General features: G+C 43.1%; 1 protein-coding gene across 1 annotated transcript in view; it reads right to left on the bottom strand.

Annotated features, from left to right (window-relative positions):
* The window catches only part of greb1l (GREB1 like retinoic acid receptor coactivator), a 63,808-nt gene extending 58,976 nt beyond the window's left edge, over positions 1-4,832 (bottom strand). Inside the window, exon 1 of the mRNA XM_019879045.1 lies at positions 4,447-4,832. The gene's annotated coding sequence lies outside the window, so the exon portion shown is untranslated. The remainder of the gene's footprint in view (positions 1-4,446) is intronic.
* Positions 4,833-6,615: the final 1,783 nt, after the last annotated feature.

The following is a 6,615-nucleotide window of genomic DNA, read 5'->3' as shown; positions in this document are numbered from 1 at the left end:
TTTTTTTTTTTTTTTGTTTGTTTGTTTTGACTGAGAAATTTCCTTGCGTCCCAAAAACGCACATTGTTTGGAACTGTGCGTCCTGTGGGTTAATTTTGCGTCTCGGACGCGGGACGCGGAGGTAACGAGATGGCTGATCTCTAAACATTGTCTGAGTACTACTATTATTACCACTCCCACTAATACTACATTAATTAGTTTAATACCTTCAACTTCACAATAATAATAAAAAATAATTAAATCAACCATGATTTTAAACTATGTATTATCAATATTCATTATTCCAAACATGAGAAAGCATTTACCAAAAACATAACTGGAATCGAGCAAAAGGACTCCAAATCCCAACGGCCAAACCCGGAAGTGAATTGCCGGCATTATTGACTCCAGCTGTAACGCAAATTACTTGGTTCAAACAAACATTATAGTGCCACCGCACAAACGTGACGACTGTGCAAAAATAACTACATAAAAGACACCACTGTTACAGAAAGACTTTACACGCTATTTAAACTGCCGATCGCGAACGGAACAAACCGTGATTGAAACTAACTGTGATGCCACTCTTTATTCGTTGCGCTAACTGTCGCCTGTCAGTGGCAGACCCGCCCCTTTTAAAGCGCCAGCTGAATTCAACAATATGCGTTTCACTGGATGGAATTTATTTGATTCCTTCGTGGTTTTTGCGATCCTCGGTACCACTTTATACCTGTGGACATCGAGGCTCTAATCCCTCATTGTGTCCGAGGACCGGCAACCCGAGGCCAAGGCCAAGGCCAAGGACTTGACTCCCAAGGCCAAGGCCAAGGAATTGACTCTCAAGGCCAAGGCCAAGGACCAAGGACCGACCTTCGGTCCTCGAGCCGGTCCTCGAGGCCAAGGACCGGCTCGAGGAACACATCCCTGCTCTTTAGACATCAAGTGCCAGTCCATCCAACAGAGAGGAAGGCCTCCACCAAATTCAAAAACGGTTTATCTTGGAGGGAAAAATACAATAGTGGCAGCCAAAACAATGAGCATCCACCTGACAGACTTTCCGACACAGCCGGCGGCACAGCACACAGTGTACTCGCTTCCTGGCCACCGTGTCTGGGGTTGGCATCTGTGCGAGGAGCAAGGAGGAAGGAGGAGGGTGGCCTTGTGGGGTGGGGTGCGGGGGGCGAGTTGGAGTCGTGGATAAACGGTGGATGGAACAGCCTGTGAGAACACACTGTTCTAAAACAGAACATTGCGAGAGGCAGATCCGCCGCTGGATGCTTTCCAGGTCTCAATGGCAAGAGTGAGGATAACATTACTAAGTGCTCTCTTCACGAGTTCACATCGGAGGCCCGAAGAAATGCACACACAATCCTCAACAGTTGATTCCATTAGCCAGTGGTCCCCAACATTTTTTGTGCCACACAAAGCAGTACTTTTCACCGACCGACATAGAGACAAAACACAATTCACCATTATTGAATGGAGTTGTATTTAGTTGTTTCTCTTCAATGAGCAAGGTCCCATCTAGAGGGAATGAAAGACAATGACACCCCAAGTGTCAAACTTATGCCCACTCTATCATTCCTTTGTTTCAAATAACAATTGAAAATCAAAAAGAGACTCATTATTTTTTGTTATGTGCTTTTAAATGACAGACTTTTCGCAATTCAATTTTAGGCTCAGATCAAAAATACTATAGTGAAAAATGGGCCGCGGGGCTGAGTTTAAGTTTCATAGTTCATTGGTCACGTTTACATGGGGGGATAAGCAGACTGGAAAATGGATGAACATTGAGTCCAGCTATAAAACTGACATGATGTATTTTTGCCAGAAAAGCAATGTTTCAATACTTTTCTACCAGCCCAAGTCTAAATAAAATGTGACCAGTGTGGGATTTTTTTTTTTTTCGCATCAAAAAGCCTGCTTGTCACGATCAAGTTTCCCTCATACCACTAAGTCAGCCATTTGTGGTATTAAGCTAAAATGTGGCCAGCGAGGTCAAGAGTTGATTGGGTTTGTTTTCAAAGATTTGGATTAATTTCGAATAAAAGAGTCCAACCAAACCAATTGACATTTTAGTTCAATAAAATATTTTTTGTTAAGTCTCCCTGCGTGGCCCGGTACCAGATGGCTCACGGCATAGCGCAGTGACTCTGGACCGTTTCCATGTGTGCGTGTGTGTGCGTGTGCATGCGTGTGAGGCCTATTTCGCCTGGTTATGCCATCACACGCTCGACCCATTGACTTTTGTTGTGGACACGCTCCCTGATGAATGAGACAGGGGGTCATTGCGGTAAAAGCTTGATTCGTTTCTTTCACTCAGGGAGTTATCTCACCTTTGATCCCGGCGGTGAGGGTGCACTGAACAGCTGGACAAAGTACAGTGTAAGCTCAAAGACTCGCTTTCCAATGGAAATTGAATTCATTGGAGCCATATCATCACTGACAATATCCTAAGTAACCAATGTGTAAAAGCACTTTTAACATGATAATGTAAAAAACAATGGAACACTAAATCTGAACAATATTTTTTACATCTTTTAAGTGTAAAGAGAAGTTAACCACCGTTTATATGAAAACATAAAAATGATCCAAGAAACTTTTTAAAGAAAATATATGTATTTTCCCAAGAAAACAGTTCCCTGGTGCTCTCATCTCATGTATGTGACATGCTTTCGTCAAAACACCCCAATGATCAAGAATTTGGGTGGAGGCCGCACTTCTAATCATACCCATTGTGTCTGTGGTGCATGGACACATCACCAAACAAATACCCTCCAGGGCCGCTGTATCGAGAACTTCACTTAGCAATCAAGGACATGTCAACTACCAGATGCTAATACTGTTATCTGATGCTTAGCTAATACGGGAAAAGCATTTTCACTCATGGAAGCAGCACTTCATGTACTACCCGATGTGTATGTGCTGCTTGGACACATCACCAAACAAATACCCTCCAAGGCCGCTGTATCGAGAACTTCACCTCAAAATCAAGGATATGCCGCCTATTGGATGCTAATACTGTTAGCTGATGCTTAGCGAATACAGGAAATGCATTTTCACTCATGGAGGCAGCACTTCATATTTGAGCCTATGTGTATGTGCTGCTTGGACACATCACCAAACAAATACCCTCCAAGGCCTCATCTCTAGAATTCTGTATTATCGACCATATATTGTATCATTTTACTTGTTATGCAAGTCTAAAAATGGAACCACTGTTCATGGTAAAAATGTCACTCCATCAAAGCACTCCACATTCACTTTGTTCACAACTGACAACGGATACGATGGGGGTTTTACTGCTTTCAAATGCTTTGTGAGATGTTAGCTCCGTAACTCGCTGTCAAAATATTGCAAAGCGATCACTTCAAAATGCAGTAAGCTGAGCGAGTTTGAGTGGTGGCGAAAGACAAACAGGTCAACAAACAGCAGCTCATGTGCGGGAATCACGTTACACTGCATGCGCGTACACACACCAAGCAAGCAAAAAAGCAAGCAAAGCCTTCTCTTCGCAGTCAGACTCGCACATTACCAACGCTCTTTCTTCTTTGTTGTTGTTAACGGTGTGACCTCATATGACCTGTCCTACCTTCCTGGCTTAAAAACTTTGCAACACTCGTCTTAATACATTCCGTTTAATTCTCTGTTGTTATCAGCATGGTATCGATGTTGTACAGTACCTTATTGATCTGTGTCAGCTGTATTCTTTTGAATCGATATCACATTAAATCTTACCCTTGCTGTGTTATTTTGCAGGCAACCATATCTATCTCATATCTAACGACCAATCAGTATCTTGTCCTATCCATCGAGATTCCATATAAATATAGGATATCTGTCTAGCCATGGGGCTATCTTAAATGTATCTTGGTATGAAGCAGTCGCTAGATGTTGTTTATCCCATGGATCTCTATCGTATCATATCGAGATGAGGCTGCCCATCTATTGGTACAGGATATCATCTGCATTCGATGCACAAATATTGTGGTCATCTTATCAAGACTGCGAGACACCATTTTTATTGTGTACATAGTGTGGAAATAGATAGTTATTTTCTTTCAAATAAATGGTCCGTGCAGGCACTTGCTTTAACTTGAAATCCAATTTTCGGTATTTATGTGACACCATGTCATCTCATCGCCAACAATTCAATCAAATAGCTGGATCCTGCTGAGATTGCAACTCAAGATGTACATGGAGAACACTGTGCTCCCCCTGCTCCACCCATCACTTGAACATCATAACATCTCCCTGACTGCGTTTGCAAAATGACAAACAGCTGCTCAAAATGGATGAATTGGCTGATAATCGTGGCGCTAAACAATGGGCGGCTGATGGAATCAAATCAAGCCGCTTCCTGCAGGTGAAAGGAAGATATAACAGCTGATGGTGGCGGTGCTGCTTTCGGGAGAAAAGCCCCCGCCCCCGAGGGATCAATGCACATAAATGGAAAGGGTCACAGACCTTTGACATCTCCTTTCAGCCGGGGGAGGGGTTTGGGCCTTTGTGGAACTCCCTTGAAAGATCCAATTGTCGACTGCGTCAGGCGTCCTCATACAGTACAACACGCTTTGGCTCAAAGAGCGTCAGCTCAACTGGATGCCAGCCCGCATCCAGCTGCCCAGCTTCGTCTCTCCCACGTGTTTTAACCTCCAGCCCATTGTGCTCACTCCTCATCCTCCCCTTGAAAACCTTATCGGCGCCTCGCCTCCGCTTTCACGCTTCAACGGACGACCTTGGACAACCGGTGTGGCATATCGGCCAATTTTGCAGGGAAGGAAAACTTGCAGGAGCCGTCAATCCCATTTGAATGCTTGGCTCCGTGTGAGGGGAAAACGTTAACATCGGACACTTCTATCAACAACGTCTGTCTGTCGGATTAGCGTAGCATCGGGACATGAGGAACGCAGTGTTCCTTGCATTCTTGACCTCTGGTTAAAAGTTTACAAGCGTGTTGATCCAGGTGGAAAACATCTCACACATCAGCAGTGACATGCTCCACTAAACCAGAAAGCAAATGTCAGTGCTCGACAACTAATGGACAACACGGCATGACTGAGAACAGTGCTTTTTAAGTTCATATGAATATGCACCAAATATGGCTCCTTGACCCAAAAAACATCGGCCTTTCTGCGCCCTCCCTCCTCCGAAAAACACAACATATTGTAGAATACTGTACAAACACCAATATTCCTATCAGTTACCAATTTACGCTTTGTTAAAAGAAAAAAAAAAACCACAACTTGTACTTTTTGTGTCCTAAGCAGTCATTGACACTGGAAAACAACACTACTGACATATATTAAGTCAAGTCAAGTACAACTTTCTTGTCAAATGTGCTGACATTTCTTCCCTCTCAACCAGACAACAAGACAACAAGAGGTAACAATGTTAGTGCAATAAAGCAAGCTACGGTAGTTGTTTTTACTTCAATCACAGGTGTCAAGCTCAAGGCCCGGAGAGATATTGTAAGCATTTTATTGTTACCGAACCCTCATTACAGTAAATTAAGCAAGAGTTGAATAAACCATTATTCTTAAATTCTTTATATATTTTTTCACAGTCATAACAGCCCTCCAAGGGAAAAGGTAACTACAGTGTGGGCCACAATAAAACCGTGTTTCACACCCCAGAAAATAGATCTTTAAGTTGGGGTCCCATATCTGGAGCAACCTTTCTTTTATGTAAAAAGCAGAAACAGCAATTTTCACCACTTAATCAATATTTGGTTGAATTGCCCAAATGAAAATGTTATCAGGGTAGCACGGTGGTCAACTGGTTAGTACGTCGACCTCACAGTGCAGAGGTTGTGGGTTCGATGCATAGGAGGTTGACTGAACGCTCTAAATAGTCCCCAGGTGTGATAGTGAGCGTGAATGGTTGTTCGTCCACATGTGCCCTGTGATTGGTTGGCAAACAGTTACGGGTGTACCCCGCCTACTGCGCAAAGACAGCTGATATCCCTTTTGCATCCCCCCCAAAAATTTGGTGTTCATTTGGTGCCAGGGCCAGTACTGTGCTTAGTTGGAGCTTAACAAGTTCTTACAAACAATGTTTGGTTTTCCAAAGAGCAAAGTAGGAGCTATGTCATTATGTCATCGTAAAGTGTCCAAACGACACTGCTTACGTCAACGTTTATCCAAGATGTCTGCGCTATTAATAATAATAATAATAATAATAATGCGCTGTTAGCATGTGTGAGGCATCTTAGCATCTGGGACATGCAATCAGCAAACGCTTCCATCTTCCTTAATCAACGTAGATGATCACGAGGCCGGCCGTGAGTCGCAGATCGTATGCTCGCAGGGCACATCCGCCATCGTTCTTCTGGTGGGACAACAATTGTGCCGGAGTTTATAGTTTGTGCAAAACTTTGTGTGTCCACGGATGTGAGATTAAAGCGGTTCAGAAAATGGATGGATGGATGGATGGATAATAATAATAATAATAATAATAATAATAATAATAATACGTTGTTAGCATCTGCTAGGCTACTTAGCAAGGCATTGATTATACTTGTATGTATGTTGTACATAATATTCAGGGACATGCAATCAGCAAATGCGTCTATCTTTCTTAATCATTGAAAATGATCATGAGACTGGCTGCGAATCGAAGATCGCAGGCTATCTG

This window comes from Hippocampus comes, unplaced genomic scaffold (genome assembly GCF_001891065.2).
Source record: "Hippocampus comes isolate QL1 unplaced genomic scaffold, H_comes_QL1_v1.1 scaffold85, whole genome shotgun sequence".
NCBI classification, from domain to species: Eukaryota; Metazoa; Chordata; class Actinopteri; order Syngnathiformes; family Syngnathidae; genus Hippocampus; species Hippocampus comes.
The sequence above is the reverse complement of the archived record's forward strand: the minus strand, read 5'-3'. Positions and strand labels throughout refer to the sequence as shown.